Genomic DNA, 19,239 nt, shown 5'->3' with positions numbered 1-19,239 from the left:
TGGGAAAAGTTATTTTAAATAGCCACATATATCATTGTCAATTTGGTTTCAGTGACCTTTTGTGATCCAGAACTGTTCCATTGAACAAAAAAAAAAGGATATGGGAAGATCCCAGAGTTTCTACTTTGCTGATACCTGGAACAATCAACATTCCTGGATGTGAGTGGCTTCTCTCCGTGTCTGAAGGCCCTGGTGGGGATATCTCACCCCATCTTCCCTCAGCACCATTTTGACCATGCCAGCCATGCTGTACCTTCCCCGGAATTTCAGATTATGCCTTTTCATCCACAGAAGTATTTCTCCCTGAAGATTTAAATAATTAATTGGGACGTGCCTAGTGGGTCTTGAGCTAAACTTCAGAGAGGCAGCAGATATGTGTGACCAAGTGACCTTTTGCTGTCCTGCTCGTCCCCGCGCGCTCGCTGTGCTCAAAGGGACGCTGTCAAAATTGCTAGGCCTTAAAACTTTAACCCACACTGACAAGTTGTTCTACATTATAAGTCTTCCCTAAGAGATTACCACGATTGTTTTGTTTGTTTTGTTCCAACCATCTTTGCTGAAGGCTCCACAATACGGATTCATTTGTCCTTTTGGGCAGGTGGATATTTTTAAATGCCCGGCTTATTCCGTGACCTGTTAAAATCGAGTTGATGTGCGTGTGCTCCACTCAGTGGAGAACTCGCCGGGGATGGAGCAATTTCTCTGCACTCTGGAAGAAGAGACAGGAACATGCTTGGGAAGCCGTTGTGGAGAGGCTTTGAGAAGCCATTTTGAAAGGCCTCTTGTTTTCTTCAGTGCTTTGGAAGTCTTGACTGGACCTCCCTGGTGATACAAAGTGTTACATACGTGTTAGTGAAACACCAGTTGGTTCCTGCACAGAAGTTTGCTGTCTTGCCGGGTGCTCTGAGTTACTCCTTAGGCTTTATTTCTAAGATGTCCATTGACAGAATCACAGGATCACTGAGGTTGGACAAAGCCTCCAAGACCATCAAGTCCACCCTCTGACCAATCCCCACCTTGTCCCCAGCCCAGAGCACTGAGTGCCACGTCCACGCCTTTCTTGGACACCCTGTGGGGTGGGGACTCCAAACCTCCCTGGGCAGCTCCTTCCAATGCCTGACCACTCTTCTGGGAAGAAATTCTTTCTGAATTTCTAAAAATTTCGACCTGCCCCTCCCCTGGCCCAGCCTGAGGCTGTTCCCTCTCCTCCCGTCCCTGTTCCCTGCGAGCAGAGCCCGACCCCCCCGGCTGCCCCCTCCTGTCAGGGACTTGTGCAGAGCCACAAGGTCCCCCCTGAGCTCCTTTGCTCCAGCCTGAGCCCCTTTCCAGCTCCCTGAGCTGCTCCATGTAGGACATGCATGATTTAATACAGCTCCACATGGGAGGTGGATCAGAGCCAGCGGCTCTGATCAGGTACAGCTGTCCCATCACACGTCCCCATTTGTATGTGCCAGGACAAAGATTGAGGCGGCACCCATTTTATATGGGGTGACTGCACAGCCACAATCCCGCCACGTGACACGGGAACGCGTGTCCATGCCAGCAGGCAGGAGGGAAGGAATGATACCCACTGGCCACACCCTGGGTAAGCCACACCTGCATTTTGAAGCTTGATTTGAGCGGATTTACCGCAGCCTATCAACCCTACCTTGTTGCTATCACAGTGTGCCAGCTGAAGTTGGGGAGAGAGGCTGCAGGTGGCCCTGAGCAGCATCCTCTTCCTCAGAGGGTCACAGCAGAGTCAGCAGAAACACCTGAAGCTCCTGGGCTCTGCTCTGTCAAGCCTCATCCAGAAGCAGGGACACCTCCCACTGTCCCAGGGTGCTCCAAGCCCTGTCCAGCCTGGCCTTGGACACTGCCAGGGATCCAGGGGCAGCCACAGCTGCTCTGGGCACCCTGTGCTGGGACCTGCCCACCCTCACAGGGAAGGATTTCTTCCACATATCCAACCTAGATTTCCCCTCTGTCAGTGTGAAGCCATTCCCCCTTGCCCTCTCACTACTGCTCCTGATGAAGAGTCCCTCTCTGGCTTCTCTGTACGCCCCTTCAGATACTGGAAGGTCTGTGAGGTCTCCCCAGAGCCTTCTCCTCTCCAGGCTGAACAGGCCCCACTGTCTCAGGCTCATAGGAGAGGTGGTCCAGTCCCCTTACCAACTTTGTAACCTCCCCTGGACTTGCTGCAACAGTGCCACGTCCCTTGGGGGCACACGGAACAAACCCATCTGCACTGAAGGTTGGCAGGGAACGTTCTCCCAGCCATTGTGATGGCTAAGATGAGGAACCCCTTAGGACTCCTTGTTTTGCTGGAGTAGGATTCTGATTCTCACTCAGCGGAACTGATCCTGTGAGATTTTTGCCAGTTCCAAGGCTCTGGACCACCATTTCTAACATTGCAGGACTCGATTTCTTCCCCGTTCAGCACCCTCCTACTCACAGTCAGTTCTGAGGGAAGCCAAGTGGGAGCCTGGGTCGCACTGCTTGGGAAAGGGCTCCCAGGCCATGTTCTGGAGTGACATTTGGGCCCCAGGGAGGCCTGTGTGTTGCCAAACTCCTCCTGGTTGACAAAGTTCCCTGCAAGACATCAGCCAACACCCCCAGATGTTCTGAGCAGATGCAAAACACAGTCTAATGGACATGAGAAACTGTTCTCTGAGTTACTAACTACGAGTGCAAGGATGGGTTTCATTTCTGCTCTGGGAGCGAGTAGTGCAGAGTCCATCACAGTGGTGACCCTCTGTGCAATAATTCTCCAAGGAGTGGCGCAAGCAGCGTGTTCTGCTCTGCCCTGACCTGCCCAGAGAGCAGCAGGGCACCTGGGGACAGGGTTCAGAGGTGCCCTTGGCTGAGTTACCCATTGGACTCAGTGACCTCAGAGGGCTTTTCCAACCTCAGCCAGCCCATGATTCTTTGATTCCATGACTTTCTCTGAGGACATACTTCTGGGTCCCGTGTGGCTGTGCACAGATGTTGTCAGATGTCCCCTACTTGGCAGAGCAGCAGCTCAGCAGGAATGAGAGGAGATGAGAGAACAAAAGTAGGGGGAAACCTCCTCATGACTAACTTCCAGACACAGTAAAATGGAGAATTAGGGGCTTCTCAATATGAATATCTTTTGCCTAAGTGCGTGGGGGTTTTTGGTCCTGGGCTTGTCTGAGAAAACAGTTTTTCTAGGCTGACTAATCCAACCATAAGCAACAGCCTAAATAATAATTATTACTTACAGTTTTTATTATGTCACCTTCTGCCATCGGAAGCTGAGAAGGAAAGGGAGCTGTGCTGGGTTGTTAAATTGTGGAGTTCATGCACATCCAAACACAGGACACTGGAACGTGACCTGCAGTGCCAGAGTGCTGTTGGCTGAACCAGAAAACACCTGCTTCCTACCTTCGCAGAGGTGGTTGGTGGTAGGTGTTCCTCCTGCCCTGGCGCTGTTCTCGAGCACTTTTGTACATAAGTTTTGTACATAAATTGATGTTCCCTTGACATGAAGCGCTTGTTGCAGCTTTTCCTTGGACTCTGGCTCACGTGCGGCTCTTCATGGGAGCATGTCCAAGACAAAATGAGCATCAGGAGTGTGCATCATTTATTTTGGGACATGGCATGGCTACATCACAGCACAAGCAAGGACTCACTATTGACATCACCACACACAGGCACAGTGTGCTGAAATGTCATCACCTGGCAAATCACAGAGACCATTGTGAGCATATTCTGATGATTCCTTTGTGGATCAGCTGAGCCTCTGAGCTGAGCCCTTAAACGTTGGCCTCCCTGGCAAAGTCCTTCCAGGATGGAAAAGGAACAAAAATACACATTTGTGATTTGGTCTGAAAGCTTTTAAATGTAAAGAATTATCATAGAACCATTTAGGTCAGAGAAGATCTTTAGGATAGGCTCCAACCATAGCTTTAGGTGTATGGAATCTTGAAAGCCTTCACCTGTAATCTCCTGAAGTTCTTCCATTAAATCACTCCTTGCTTATTCAAGGAATGATATTTGTTTATCCCTGATACAAACAGAATGCTTAGAAAAGAAAGAAGTTTTCAAAGAATACGCTGAGAAAAAAAAGTTTTAAAAATGATTACTGAAATAATGATTAGTGAAATCTTGCATCTGTGAGAGATGAACAAGACCAAAACCAACAGTCAGGCCAGACTCTGTGAGGTGTGTGATGGGTGCATTATACACTTTTCCAGGATTTTTTAATCCTCTAGAGGAATAATGTATAACAGGCATTGCTAACTTTTAAAAAACCTTTTTTCCCTGGAAACGATGGCTCAAAAGTGTTGCGTGGGGCTGAGAAGCAGAATGGACGCGGTGGGTTCGGTGACCTGGGCTGAGGTGCTTCAGCCAGGGGCGGGGAACGGCTCCCAAGCGCGCATTGGTGGTTCAGTGGTAGAATTCTCGCCTGCCACGCGGGAGGCCCGGGTTCGATTCCCGGCCAATGCAGCTGCTTTTTGGCGGCGGAGGAGCCGTTGCGTTTTGAGGCCCCAGTGCTTTGATTTTCCCCGCGGGGTTCCCGGGCGGGAGGGAGCGGCGCCAGGCCTGCCGGGCCTGCCGGGCCGGGTCGTGCCGGCGGCGCGGCGTTGGCCTGGTCCGGCGGAACCAGCGGCCGCGCGGGCAGACGGGAAAAAAAAAAAAGAAAGAAAATAAGAAAAAAATAACCGCCTGGAGATGCCGGGGATTGAACCCGGGACCTCACACATGCGAAGCGCGCGCTCTACCACTGAGCTACATCCCCGGCTGTACCGGCCTCGCCCCGGTCGCCGCAAATGGAGGGCGGGCCGCGGCCTGTCCCGGGGCCTGCCCCGTCCCGTCCCCACACAACTCCCTCTGCCGGCACCGCGCTCGGCCGGCGGCGGGACACGGGCACGGATCCCCGGCCGGCAGCGGGACGCGGGCACGGATCCCGGGGCGGCACCGCCCCGTCCGTGTGCGGGGACCAGCAGGGAGAGCCTCGGGGCCTGGGGCAGCCCGCGGTGCTGATCGCCCCCGGGGGTTCGCAGCCGGGATCAGGACCCGGCAGGTTTGGAGCCCTGGTACTGACGGAGAGGAGCCCAGGCACGTTCTTTCCGTGCTGTATTCCCAGCAAAACCAGCAGCGTCCATTGGCTTTACAGGAGCTGCCCGGTGCCGCTGTTTTCAGAACCCAAGCGCCGTCCCCATGGCAGCGCTGGGCGCCCTCGGTGTGCGGCTGAGCTATCCCACAGCGTCACAGAGCCTGCCAATGGCTTAAAACCCTAAAGCCCATCCCATCCCACCCCTGCCACGGGCAGGGACACCTCCCGCTGTCCCAGGCTGCTCCGAGCCCCGTCTGACCCGGCCTGGGACACCTCCAGGGATCCAGGGGCAGCCACAGCTGCTCTTGTGCCAGGGCCTCCCCACCCTCACAGGGAAGAACAGTGGATACTAGCAGAACATATTTAATTTCCACTCCCACAAGCAGCCATACCGATCCCACAGGACCTTTCCCCACCCAGCCATTCCTATTTCGACATCCATAACCTTGGCCACTCAGGTTTTTCCATCCTGTCAGAAAACAGCACTTACAGCTTGACTTTCTTCCAACTAAATTTTAAGAAGCTGCTTTCTGCGAGTTACTGGATCTGATTTTCCTAATCAACACCCAAACTCTTGTGTGTAACCCAAGGTGCAGAGTAGCCATGGCTCCTCACCAGGCCAAGCCAAGGGTGCTGGGAAGGTTAATTCCAACCCTGCAATAAAAACACAAAGCAATTTAAAGCGTTCTCTTTAGGTTTTTCTCCTTTTGTTTACCTTCCTGTAGACTTCAGAATAGCCAAAAATTAATAATACAGATATTGCTATGCTGTTATGGATTTCTCAGCTGTGATGGACAGTCACCCAATTGTGAAACTTCCCATTTGGGAGATGGATGGAGGCAAAGCACATTCCAGCTGCTGAGAAGTGCAGCTCCACATCCAAAGCCTATCAGCAAGCATTTAATTACTGTCCCTGTGGAAGCAATACAAGTGCTGCCTATATTAAAGTGAAACAAGGCTTCTCTTCCAGCCTGGTCTGAATATCCTCTAGACCATCACCTACCAAACACAGGATAAATTGAGTTATTCAGGCAAGACACAGCATGAGGATGCTATGGGAGAAAATAAGATGCCTTAAAGGAAAATAAAATGCCCATGGATGGCTATGAATTACAGGCTGGAAGCCCCAGCCCAACCAAAGCTGCGTGTTTGTGAACAGGAGGGAGCAGGATGGGGCCCTGTCCTGCTCCCGGCACACGCACATCCCTGATCCTTCCCACCGTGGCACATCCCTGATCCTCCCCACCACGGCCGCTGCCGGCCCAGATGGCCGGAGCCGGCCCCTGCTTCCAGGAAACACTTTGTCATCTTGTTTCAATGCTGCTGGATGCCGGCACAAGCTCCACATTCAGCTGCCTCCAAGGACTACATTCACCTCTTTGTGTTTGGGTTTCTGTGCTGACATCAGGGAAAAACAATGTCACTCTGTTATCTGGCAGCTCCTCCGCATTCCTTGGTGGGATTAACTCATTCCTGGTACCTCGGGGACCTCACGCCTTTCAGGGAGGCCTCCCCTGGCCCTGGGGACGGCTTTTCTTTGATCTACTCAAGTTTCTGTGTTTTTCATCAATTCTCGTCAGAGACACACGTAAACTCACTCGCTGTTTTCCACAGCAGCTCTTCTCCAGGCTGGTGGAGCCTGACAAGAGCTCTGTTTCGAAGTCCCTGGACTGCATGGGAACAGGGATCACAGCAGGGTTCTGAAGAGACAGATGGGCAAGTCTGTGTTTCCTTCTAGTACCGCTTCCTACCACGGCACTTATTCCCAGGATTAAATGTTTACACTCAAAATTCCTTCTTAAAACCAATGCTCTCATTCAGTAGAATCCAGCAGCAAAGCCCAGTGGTGTGAAACAAATGAAGAGGGTTCATGTGGTGGATCCAGCCCTGGAGCAACAACAGAGCTGCGGATCTGGGCTCCCAGGTGTGTCTGACACCTCCGTGTCACACCTGAGCCCATGGCAGTGGCACCAGCCATTTATACTTAAATACATAAACTTATTTTTCCTCTGTCACGTGGCCATATCATCCATTTGTTTGAGTATCCAAATGAGGGGGTGCAGAATTGCCATTAGAGATTAGGAAAACTGTGAAGTGACAAATACCAGAGTTAGTGTGTTGGAAGGACACTTCAGTACTTAACACTACAGAAATGTGCCACTTAGTGAAGCATTTTAGGTAATAAATGCATTAGAAAAGTAAAAAAAATACTACAGCTATGTCATTTGCAAAGTTAAACAACTAAAAATCCTGTCAATGGTACATTTCAAGGAATCAAAGAATTGTAAAGGTTGGAAAAGAGCTTTCAGATCATGGAGTCCAACCATCAACCCACCACCACCATGGCCACCATTGAATGGTGTCCTCAGGTATCCACGTTCTTTGAAACAGATTTCCCTACTGCCACTAATCAGGGAACACAGTGCTCAGAATGACCTTTAGGAAGGTCTGCACGTAGGTTACACTGAGCTGGAATGAGGTTACCACCTTAACTCCTCCAAATACAAATGGCTTTTTCTCCTGGATTTTTACATCTTCGATGTTTATTGACTCAGCTCTCTTGTTTGTTGAAACTGAGGAAGAGAGCAAGGAGGGCTTTCAGCAGCTCCCAGTCATGAAGGAGGACTACAGAGTCCACATGCTTGGCTGGGCTTTGTTGTGAGAACAAAAGCATCCCTGAAAAACAGGTTACAGATGAGCCCATAGTAAACAATTAGGAAAGTTGGAGTTAAAAAAGGAGATAAAAAGGCAGAAAACATGATTAAAGTACTGAGCTGGGAGATTCATTAGTGCTGCAGACAGATAAGTAAATTAGAGCCCTGCAGAAATTATTTGACTGGCAAATTAATTACACAATATTACAATGGCTTTCCCAGCCAAATTTAGCCCTCGGGAAGCAGGTAGGAGTCTGCCTGACTTAATAAAAGGAGCCTTGACTGGTCTTCAGCTTAATCAGAGATGAAAATTAACATTTCAGGATTTGAGGCAAATAGGAGGCTTCTGCCAGGCTCGAGAGGCCAGGCTCTAGCACAATTGCCCAGGTTACACTGGCAATGAAGCTGTCCAGGCAGCAGGATGCTCCTGCTCTCCTCACAGGCCTTTAATTCACTGGCCTTCCTGGGAAACCAAGGCAGGAGCTGATTTGGAAACCCATGTGGAGCCTCATTAGGATGGATCACTCAACAGGACACTTCAGATTTGCTTAGAGAATGTCTGATTAAAATATTTTGCCCTAAACCTTAAAAAGTACACTACTACTATATTCTTCTTATTGCTATTTTTACTACTATTATTATTGCTATTACTGTTATTATCATATTTCCTTAAGTGTTGACTCATTCTGCATTTGCAGCTCTCGCTCTGTCCCCAGCGAGCAGAAACACTTGAGGTAAGAAGTACCTGGTTTTCAGTTTGCTTGCTTAGTATCACATTTTTAAGGTATGGATACTAGGAACTCTCTCCTGGACCCAATGCTCTTTTTGTTTTTTTTCCTGGAACAGCTTTGGAAATATGTATGTAAATCCCCGGGACGTGTCACCTTCCATGACAAGCACCAGACAACACTCATTAATTATGCCAGCTGACCCACAGCATCATTTCAAACTTTAAGACCTCAATATCATTGCAGATATCAAAATAAGACCTTTCCTGGGCTTTCCTGCCCCAAGATGTGGCAGTGGCTGCCCGGCAGCATTTGCCCACCCGGGCCCTGCTGGAGAGCAGTGGTGGGGCTGCAATAAATACATTTACATCTCCTTTCCAATGTGTCAGTAGGGGCCAAGCCCTCAGGATCGCCTTCTGGGAAGTGTGGGCTCATTTAATCGGGGTCTGACTGATACCAAAATTGACTTGGTTTTCCAATGATATCTTGTACCGGAATGTTGTGAGCTGGAAACTAATATATTTCTTCTTGCTTATCACATCAATATGGCCTAATTTTGTTGGCTTTTGTATTGAACAATCTGGTGAATGTACAATCCAGTTTTGATTTCTCTCTTTATGATCACTCTTATTATTAAAGCTCCCTCAACCAAAAAATAATGTATTTTTATTTACTAGTAATATTAATGGGATTCAATTTTTGCCTCAGTTTTAATCTAGTTTTCCCATATTGAAGAACCAGATCCCATTTAATTAAAATTGAATAAAAACCAGTTTTCCGTCCATTCAGTGTGCAGGCTGAACTTCACTTTGGGTAGTTTTATTTAATACCACTCTTCTCAAATCAGTGTTTTTTACTCGCTGTGCTTCAAGTGTTGCAAGAAAGACTAAATTATTTATTGTGCATGATTAATTGCCTGTTTCTCCATGATTATTCCATTGTCTGGAAAGGGTGAGTGTGTATTTTTGTGCCACTAGGTGTGTGTCCATCCTACACTTGCACTCAATTCCAGCTGAGCTTTGCTGGAAGCAAAGAAGTGCTGAGGGAGGGAGAGAGGGGTCGAAGCTCGGAGCTCTTCGTGGTTGCAGAATCAGGGAATCCCAAAATGCATTGGGCTGGAAGGGACCTTAAATCCCATCCCATCCCATCCCATCCCATCCCATCCCATCCCATCCCATCCCATCCCATCCCATCCCACCCCTGCCATGCGCAGGGACACCTCCCACTGTCCCAGGCTGCTCCAAGCTCCAATGTCCAACCCGGCCTTGGACACTGCCAGGGATCCAGGGGCAGCCACAGCTGCTCTGGGCACCCTGTGCCAGGGCCTGCCCACCCTTCCAGCCAGGAATTCCTGCCCAATCTCCCACCCATCCCTGCCCTCTGGCAGTGGGAAGCCATTCCCTGTGTCCTGTCCCTCCAGGCCTTGTCCCCAGTCCCTCTCCAGCTCTCCTGGAGCCCCTTTAGGCCCTGCAAGGGGCTCGGAGCTCTCCCCATGTCCTTTCCTTCTCCAGGTGAACATTCCCAGCTCTCTCAGCCTGGCTCCAGAGGGGCTCCAGCCCTGGAGCAGCTCTGGGGCCTCCTCTGGACTCTCTCCAGCAGCTCCAGGTCCCTCCTGTGCTGGACCCCAGGGCTGGGGCAGCTCTGCAGGTGGGGTCTCACCTGGGCAGGGCAGAGGGGCAGAATCCCCTGGGGAACAGCTCCAGGCACAGCCAGAGTCTGCAGCACACGGCTGAGTACAGTTACACCCTCAAGCACTCGCCCCCTCTAGCAGGCACATGCCCCCTGTAGGAAGCACTTGCCCCCTGTAGCAGGCACTTGCCCCCTGTAGCAGGCACTTGCCCCCTGTAGGAAGCACTCGCCCCCTGTAGCAGGCACTCGCCCCCTGTAGGACGCACTCGCCCCTTGTAGGAAGCACTTGCCCCCTGTAGGAAGCACTCGCCCCCTGTAGGAAGCACTCGCCCCCTGTAGCAGGCACTCGCCCCCTGTAGCAGGCACTTGCCCGGAGCGCTCGGAGCCCACGCTCGGGAGCCGCAGCCGCGGTCCTGCTGTGCCGAAGGAGCTGCTCGCTGCTCACGCGTGCCCGGCTCCAGCTGCCGCTCCCTCCGCACAGAATCGCTCCCCTTCGCTCGTCCCGGTGCCTGCCGGACGCCTGCAGCGGGCAGCGGGGCCAGGCCGGCTCCTCCCGGCTCGCCCTCCCGAGGCGCTGGGGCTGCCGAGCCCGCACGGCCCCGAGCAGCGCTGGGTGCCCCTTTCAGCCAGCCCGGCCCCACGCCCGGGGCTCCCACAGCTGGGGAAGGACGGGGACCCCCGAGCGCAGAGCCACATCTGCGTCTGACGGCACCGCCGAGCCCAGCACCGCGCCAGGAACCGCGCCACGAACCACACCGGGATGGGGAAAAGCCGCTGGGATCAGAACTGCCCCAGAAGGCCACAAGGGCGAGTGAAAAATGGGGTCTGAGAGCTGCCGACCCACCAGCACAGCCGTGCCCAGCACTCAGCTCCAGAGAGCCCTGGGAAGGAGCAGGATCCGCACGGGAGGGAAGCACGCTCCAGAGTGGAAGTAAAACGGATACTCTACGACACTGTTTTAAAACTGATAATTAAAAAACTGTCTTAACAATTTTGGTAAATAATTTTCAACTTAGGCCTCTCTTTCTGAAGCACGGGAAATAATTAACTTTTTAAAACATAACTCCTCTATACTCTACTAAAGTCAGGCATTTTAAAAAGCAAAATGATATTTTAATAACTGTTCTCATAATTACAAACCCCATTCTCCACACAGTCCTGTTTTCAATTAACAGCTGCATTAATGGGTTTGTTCTCCCTGCCATTTCCCTCTAATGACAGCAGCCATCACAGACATGGAGAGTTTTGCAAATTCATAACTCTCAGGAGCTGTTTCTCTTGGTTTTACCTCTCTTTTCTGGAGCCTGCAGTACGGTGTGAGCCTTTTAGCAGGAGAGAACATTGTCCTACGAGTGGCTGGACAAACACGATGCTGAATTCCATTCCTGGTGGCTGTCAAAGAATCACAGGATGGTTTAGGTTGGAAAAGCCCTCTCAGACCATTGAGTCCAAACATTAACCCATCGCTGCCAAGCCCACCACTAAACCACATCCCTAGAAGGAGGCACCAGCCACTCCCTGCTCCATGGGGGTGGTATCTGCAGTCTCGACAAGGCCTGAATGGTCTCACAGCTTCAGCTTTGTGGCTGTTGCACTCTGTCCATTTTCATCGGGACCTTCAGCGGTGAAGGGAAGTTCCAACAGCCTCCTGCCCAAAGGAAATAGTACTTTATCACCTGGGCTCGGGATCACAGAATCACAGAACGGTTTGGGATGGAAGGGACCTTAAAGCTCACCCCATTCCACCCCCTGCCATGGGCAGGGACACCTTCCACTATCCCAGGATGCTCCAAGCCCTGTCCAACCTGGCCTTGAAACTTCCAGGCCCTTAGTTCAGCGCGTGAATTCAAAACACAACTGGGTCACCTCTAGAAATTAATCTTGTGTCTTGCAAACCAGGCTGTCCCTGGGGCTGTCTGAGGGAACTGAGAGATGGAAACTGTCCCTCCCTGGGAGCAGCCCCTTGCCTGGGACATGTCCTGGTGAGGGGGACACAGCTTCTGGCAGGCACCGTGTAACACAGGGTGCCCAGGGCAGCCACCCACCCCTCCTGGGACAGCCCAGGACAGCCTGTGACCAGCGGGGGCTCTGCTTGTGCCACAGTTTCAGCCCAGACTCCGCTGGAGGGAGGAGGAGGAGGGGGAGGCTGGTGCCGGGGGGCTGGGCTGGCACGCTCTGGAGATCTGCATGCACAGATCTCCCACTCAGCAGTCATGAGCACAACAGCGTTCAGAGATGCTGTGGAAAATACTCAAAATAGCTCTGCTTCGGGAGGCCTCGAGGCTCGCAGCCTCAATGGAAAATGATTTTGTTAAGCTGTGAGTGCAGGGGAAGGATGGGGCCCCCTCCAGCCCTGAGGCAGGGCAGGCAAGGCTCCCCACTGGTGATGCCGTGGGCACCATTCCCTGCTGGCTGCAGGCGCCCGGCCGCTGCTCTGAGCCACAGCACCTTTGGATGTGACTGTTCCTCGAGCGAGGGTCAGGGCCGGCCTCTGCGGACATGTGCTCACCAGGCCAAACACCTCCTGCCTCTGGCAGCCAGGCCATCCCACAGAAAATTGTTTGAGAGGACTTCAACAAATGGTTTGGGGTTGGGCTTACAGAAATAGCCTCGCGGTGGCTCGATGGAAGCAGACATTCCTCGGGCATTATGTCTCCCATCTGCGAGGCTGTACGGAGCGCCTGCAGCGCGGGGTGGGCAATAACGCTGCCCTGGGGTCCCCAGGAACACCCTCTCTCGCACAGGTGGCTTTGGGACCGGGGATGTGGCTCCTGATATGAGACCCCAGCCACCTCACGCTGCTGTGACGAGGCCCCTGTAATGAAAAACATCTTGGAGGAAAAACACTGGGCTTTGTGTCAGGCGGCTCTCCTGGCTCCAGCTCCAAGCAGACCCAGGGGCGCTTTTGGAGCTCGTCATTGACCCCTCTGCGTGTGCAAGGACCTCTGGACAGCCTCATCCATCTGGAGATGGGGCCAGCAACACCTCCCTCTATGGCCAGTTGCAGGGAAGGACTTCACTGGAAACCTACCCCTTTTCCCAACTTCTGTGGATACTTGTTTTCCTTGGCAGTGTCTTGCAGGGAATGTGTTTCTGAGGGGGAAGGATCCCAGATATGTTGAGCAAATCCTTCCCAAACCAAGAAAGGATTTCACTTAAAACAACAAAATACCTTTCGCTAAATGAAAGCAGTTAATTAAATCAAATCTCTGTGTCTTGTGTCAGTAATTCCCAAAATACGGGGGAAACAATATGCAATTATGCTATTTTTGACTGTTTGTGGCACAAATACATCACTCAAGTGTTGTGTTTTGGGGGTTTCCAGAGCTGGCAGAACAGCCTGGAGCTTAGACAACCGCTGAGACAAATCCCACAGAAGCAGGCGATGGCCAGTGCAGACCCTGGACACCTCCCCCAGCACCGCGGCCAGAGCTGGCCTCAGGACTCCCCTGCTGCTGCTCCCATGTGGCTCATGGGCTTCTCCACCAAGGACACCCCCGGCAGCTCTGTGCCTGCACCCGTGCGTTCTAGAGGAGGACAGCGCAGTTATGTCCCTATAACCTACTGCAGGAGTGGGAATGGGGCAGCTCTGCCCGGCTGTCCCTACGGTGCTGGGCTGCCTGTTCCTGATCTTTCCCCAGCCCCATCTGCAGCAAAGGGGCCTGTGCCATTCCTGGGACAATCTTGGGGTTGTTTTTCCATTCTTCCAGCCTGGCTGGCATCCTTGTCAGAGAGCAGGAATTCGGAGCTGAATCGCAGATGAGAAGCTGTAACAGACTCTGCAGCGTAGTTACTACTTTTGGCATTTCCAAGCCTTTTAGGAAAACACTGCCAAGTTAAAAACCCGACCGACGCCTGTGTTTGAGCGTGTGTGCGTGGGGGGTGAGTCTGGAGATGTGTTTTATGTAAGAAAACTTCACAAGGCGCTGAAAATAGCCTGTTTGCTGGGATCAGTTGCATCCAGAGGACGCGTGTCTGACATCAAACCCCAACGATACGCTCCTTGTCACAGAGGTGAGAAGCTACACCCTGGGCAGGGCTGGACCTGTTTGATCCTAAAATCATGGAATCACAGAATTGTTTGGGTTGGAAAATCTCTCTGAGACCATCGAGTCCAACCATCCCTGCAGCACTGCTAAGGTCACCACTGACCCATGTCCCCAGATGCCACATCCACACAGATTTTAAATCCATTCAAGGATGGGGACTCCAACACTGCCCCGGGCATCTGTGCCAGGGCTGGACAGCCCTTTCAGGGAAGAAACTTTCCATAGTATCCAAAAGGAACTTGCTCTGGCAAAGCTTGAGGCCACTTCCTCTTGTCCTGTCCCTGTTCCCTGGGAGCAGAGCCCGACCCCCCCGGCTGCCCCCTCCTGTCAGGGACTTGTGCAGAGCCACAAGGTCCCCCCTGAGCCTCCTTTGCTCCAGGCTGAGCCCCTCAGAGCCAGGGCTGGAGCTGGTGCAACACTCCAGCAGGAAGACTCCCTAAACCAGCGTGGTAGTGGAACCAGCGGGGTGTGTGGTGGGTAGGAAAAACTAAGCCTAAACCAAACCAACCAAACCAAAAAAACAAATAAAAACCCGCTCGAATCAAAACACATAAACCCCTCCCCAGTCTCCGGCTATGCGGGAGCGCTGAGCGGCAGCCGGGGAGCCCGGGGGGAGCCCGGAGGGGACAGCCCGGGAGGAGCGGGGCGGTCCGGAGGGGAGAACGGGGCAGTCCGGAGGGGAGAACGGGGCAGTTCGCGGGGGGAGCGGGGCAGTCCGGAGGGGAGGACGGGGCAGTCCGGAGGAGAGAACGGGGCAGTTCGCGGGGGGAGCGGGGCAGCCCGGGGCCGGCAGCGGGAGAGGCCGGGGGTGGGCGGGGCAGCACAGAGGGGGAGCGGGGCAGCACAGAGGGGGAGCAGGGCAGTACAGAGGGGGAGCGGGGCAGCACAGAGGGGGAGCGGGGCAGCACAGAGGGGGAGCGGGGCAGCCCGGGGCCGCCCCGCCCGCCGCCAGCCCCCCCCGCGGCGGCCCGGGCCGCTCCCCCGGCGCTGCCGTCAGCCGCCGCCGCTGACGGGCCGTGACGGGCGCTGACGCGCGGCGGCAGCTGCGAGGGGGCGCGGCGGCCCCCGGCACCGGGCTCCGGTCCCGGCTCCGGCTCCCGGCCGCTCCGCTCCGCCCCGCTCCGCGCCCGCGGCGGAGGCAGGTAGCGGCGGGCGATGGGGACGGGGATGGAGACGGGGATGCGGATGGGGATAGGATGCGGAGGGTCCCGGGGCTTGGCCCCGCAGCCAGGCGTGGGCTCGGGGCGGCGCGGCTCCGCCAGCGGTGCCCGCACAGCTGGATGCGGGCGGGCAGATGTTGCTGGCGGCAGCTGCGGCGCGGCTGGGCAGGGAGCAGATGGGCTGCGGCGAGCGCCATATGGCCCGTTTAGCCTCTCACCTCGGGGATATCAATCACAGCCATCCCGGGAGCACGCACCGGCTCCGGCGGGAGCACGGCCGGCTCCGCGCGGCCCCGCTCCTCGGCCGCAGCAGTCAGGCGGTGAAGGGACCTCGTCGCTGTGGGACGAAGGACGTGGCCAACGCAGCCGGACATCACACACCATGAACATCTCTGCGTTCAGGGCCCTGGCGGCCGTCGGAGTGGGCAGGCGCTGGCGTGTGGCCCGTGGTGCTGGCCGGCAGTGACACAGGGACAGCACGGCTTCGTGGGCTTCCATGGAACTGTCACGTGCTAACAAGGATCGCCGTGGAAATAGACACTGCTGTAATAAATCCTTCATGTCAGATGACACCACCTGCACGACTGAGCTTCAGGAGTGGACCAAGAGCAGGAGAAAAGGGAGAACAACGCTCCATTTGAAGTTTTGGGGAAATCTAAGGGGAATAATGGAGTGCTTGTGAGATGGCTCGTTCACATCCAAGCCTGGCAGTGAGACCCCCACGCTCTGACTTTGCATCAGGGCTCTGACTTCACAGTGACATCCAACTTCGTCTGGGCATCAACCTCACACAGACGTGCAGCCTCAGCGTGTCTCACCTGCCATGGGAGGCCTGATGGTCTCATGGAACACGTGTGCGTGCTCCGGGACGTGAGTGCTCCAGGGCTGGAGCTGCCGGTGTGCCCAGAGGGGAGCTCGGTGCTGCTGCTGCAGCCGTGAGGACGCCGATCCTCGGCCGATGCCTGGTGCTGCCCAGGGCTTGGACATCGGCTGCAGGCTTGTGCCTGATGTGCAGCTGCCTCATTCGCTGTTTGGGGACTTGGCAGCTCGTGTGACATTGGACAAAAGGACACTTCAGCCCTCTTTCCCTCGGAAGGCGCTCACTGGAGTGGTACCACTGCTCTTGGGTGTCAGTGATGACAGCCGTGTAGGTGTCCGTGTGCAGCGCGTGTGTCCGTGAAGCGGGGATGGATGGCGGCTGTTCTGGGGCCTGGCACTGCCTCCTTCACCCCTCAGCCCAGGCAGGGGACCCAGCCCCGGCCTGCAGCATCAGCCACTGGCACACAACGTGTCTGTTCGTATCAGCACCTCTTTGTTAGTCTGAAACTTTTGGTCTGTTGAAGAGGAAACAAATCTCTTCCCTCACAAAACTCTCTCCTGAAACACATGGCAAGTTAGACAGGGGATGTGAGTAGCGAAAGCAGTGGAAATGTGTCCATGTAGGGAAGGGCCAGATGCAGAAGCTGCGCTGGTGCTGCAGGACCCTTTAACGTACCCCACAAACACAGCCCTGCTGTGCCCGCCGAGGCCCGCGAGGAGGGCGTTTGAGGGAGCTGATGACTCTTTAGTGACCAGGGACACAGCGCTGACCCTGTCTGGCCATGCTGGCTGCTGCCCTTGGCGCTGACCGCCACACTGACGGTGCTGCCCTCGGGACTGCAAGGATGAAAACCTCCCCATGGTGACGGCCATCCCGTTGCACTCTTCCTACTAGGAGAGGAACAACCCTAGCAACCCCTCATAAGTTCCTGGGCTTCTTCATCCTAAACAAGAACTGACTTTCCTTCCTTGGGAATTTGCTGCACTGACAGCCTGGACTGGTGTGGATTTTGGGGTTTTGAAGGGAAATGGCAGCACCAGATGCAGTTCCACTCACAGATGGGTTGCAGAACATGGCCTGGGGGAGCAGCTGCAGGGCCTGACCCTGCAGGAGCCGTGGGCTGGAAAACTTCACTGATGGCAACTGGAGCCTGCCAGGAAGATGGACTTGCACTTCCAGGAGCGTGCATGGGGACAATCTTCCCATATGGGCAGTCCAGGCCCAGAAGTGATTGTGGTCCACTCTGGCCTATCCACGTGCCCCATTTCCTCATGCTTGGATCGCCTTTAACGCCCCAGTGTTATGGCTTTAGGTGTTGCTTTCCTACAGGAGCTCATCCTGTGGGTGAGGGGCCACCTCCAGCTCCCACCCCACTCCCAGGAGACCAGGGCAGAGACAAGGGACCTCCATGATCAGCACTTCAGGGGAAGAGCGACGGTGTCTGTAATTAAACATGTTCTTTGTGCTCCTGCGTTCAGATACCCAAACCCAGCATTTCCCCACATGTCTGGAATTGTGTTTGCAGTTATTTAATTTGGAGTTCTTTTTAAAAAGCATGGAGTCTGGAATGTTTGTTCTCTGCTTTTTTTCACATCATTACTCTGATACTGCTTGATTAGCTCCCTCCCCAGTCATGATTGGTAATTAAAATAGGCATTAAAATTAGTCACTTAGCAATTTTGCTGTTCAATTGGCAATTAAATTACTTAATTGCAATTAAAGTCCTAATTTTAATTGGCAAAATGATAGATGTAGATTTAAGATAATATGTATAAATACTTTAATAAGTGTCTATATAAGGATTACTTAATTACTCAACTTCAAGTTTATGCTGTTAACTTTAGAACTTTTAAGTGAGTAATGAAATTTATATTACATCTATTCTAAGGATATGGTAATTAGATGTATCACTTAGCCCTATAAGCCCTATAAGGGCCTTGGCTGGAAGTTGGTGTGGTGTTGAGCTGTAGCCTGGACGAGCTGTTGGGATATGACTGCTGCTGATGGTTCTGTGGCGGTGCAGCTGAGGGAAGTTGGCCGAGCTCCTCCGGCGCCCTTTGGGTGAATCCCATGGAGATGAACCCATGAAAATGCCGTTCTAGACAGTCCTCAGTGGTGTCTCACAGCCTTAGGGCGTTTCTTTGCCATCTCATGCTGTTGGATGCGCCAGCAGCAGCTCTGCAGGAGCAGAGTGGGGCTGGGAGCAGTTCGCCTCGGGTGCTTGGGTCTCTCTGGTGTTTGTGGAGCGGGTCCGACGGCGACTCCAGTGAGAGGAGCGGGTTGGGAAGGAACGATCGGTTTCCCAGCAAACCTCCGTATCCCAGAGCTTCGCAGGGCTGTGTGCAGGCAGGGAGTTTGGGAAGAAGGTGTTGGCTGCTGGGCTAGGGCTGCAGCGAGCTGGGCTGCGGGGTTCCATGCTGGGTCAGGAGCTGGGTCTCTTCTCACAGCCGGCATGGCTCCAGCATGCTCCGTCCCACGGAACTCCCGAGGAAAGGCACCGGGAGCAGCCATGCCCGGGCTGTGGGGGGACTGGGAACTGTCCTTCATCCACTGACGTGATGCTGTCCTTCTTTCCAGGCTGGAACGCGGCCGTGGGGAAATCCAGGGTCAGACGCCAGACCCCACCATGGAGGAGGCCGAGTGTCCCCATCCCTCCCTCCGCACCCTCCTCATCCAGTGTCCCATTGCCGCTGGATACAGCTGGGAATTGAGATTCTGGATTGGCTTTTAATAAACGCAGCGCCTTTAATTGCACTGACCCGGCTCTGCTCTGTGTCCCTTTCCCAGTCACGCTGACCTGGGCTTGGGCTGGGAATGATGGAAACTGGGGGAGGCTCTGGGAGTGTTGCTGAAGAGAGATTTAAAAAAATAAGAAAAAAACCCAACAATGTGCATTTAAATGAATAAACATCATCCATTTAAATAAATTAAGGAAATTTAAATAAATAAGTCTAAAGTAAATAAAAATAAGAAAATTTAGTAAGTTAAATAAAACAAAACCCAAATAAAAAATTAAAACTCGAAAATAATGAATTAAATTAAGCAATGAAATAAAAATAAAAAATAAAAAAAATAATAAAATTATTAAGAAATAAAACTAAACAAAAATAATTAAGAATAATGCAATAAATAAATCCAAA

General features: G+C 53.3%; 1 long non-coding RNA gene and 2 other non-coding genes across 3 annotated transcripts; 2 read left to right on the top strand and 1 right to left on the bottom strand.

The window, feature by feature from the left end:
* Positions 1 to 4,378: 4,378 nt before the first annotated feature.
* TRNAG-GCC lies at positions 4,379 to 4,449 on the top strand. The gene has a single exon. It is a non-coding gene; the product is annotated as a tRNA-Gly (tRNA).
* A 220-nt stretch (positions 4,450 to 4,669) lies between these two features.
* TRNAA-CGC lies at positions 4,670 to 4,741 on the bottom strand. Its single transcript has one exon. It is a non-coding gene; the product is annotated as a tRNA-Ala (tRNA).
* A 10,530-nt stretch (positions 4,742 to 15,271) lies between these two features.
* LOC125328920 lies at positions 15,272 to 18,853 on the top strand. The gene is made up of 2 exons (XR_007204953.1): positions 15,272 to 17,739; positions 18,677 to 18,853. It is a non-coding gene; the product is annotated as an uncharacterized LOC125328920 (long non-coding RNA).
* Positions 18,854 to 19,239: the final 386 nt, after the last annotated feature.

The sequence above is a fragment of the Corvus hawaiiensis genome, chromosome 7 (assembly GCF_020740725.1).
Source record: "Corvus hawaiiensis isolate bCorHaw1 chromosome 7, bCorHaw1.pri.cur, whole genome shotgun sequence".
Taxonomy (NCBI): Eukaryota; Metazoa; Chordata; class Aves; order Passeriformes; family Corvidae; genus Corvus; species Corvus hawaiiensis.
Note: the sequence above shows the minus strand (reverse complement) of the source record. Positions and strands in the feature narration are given on the sequence as shown.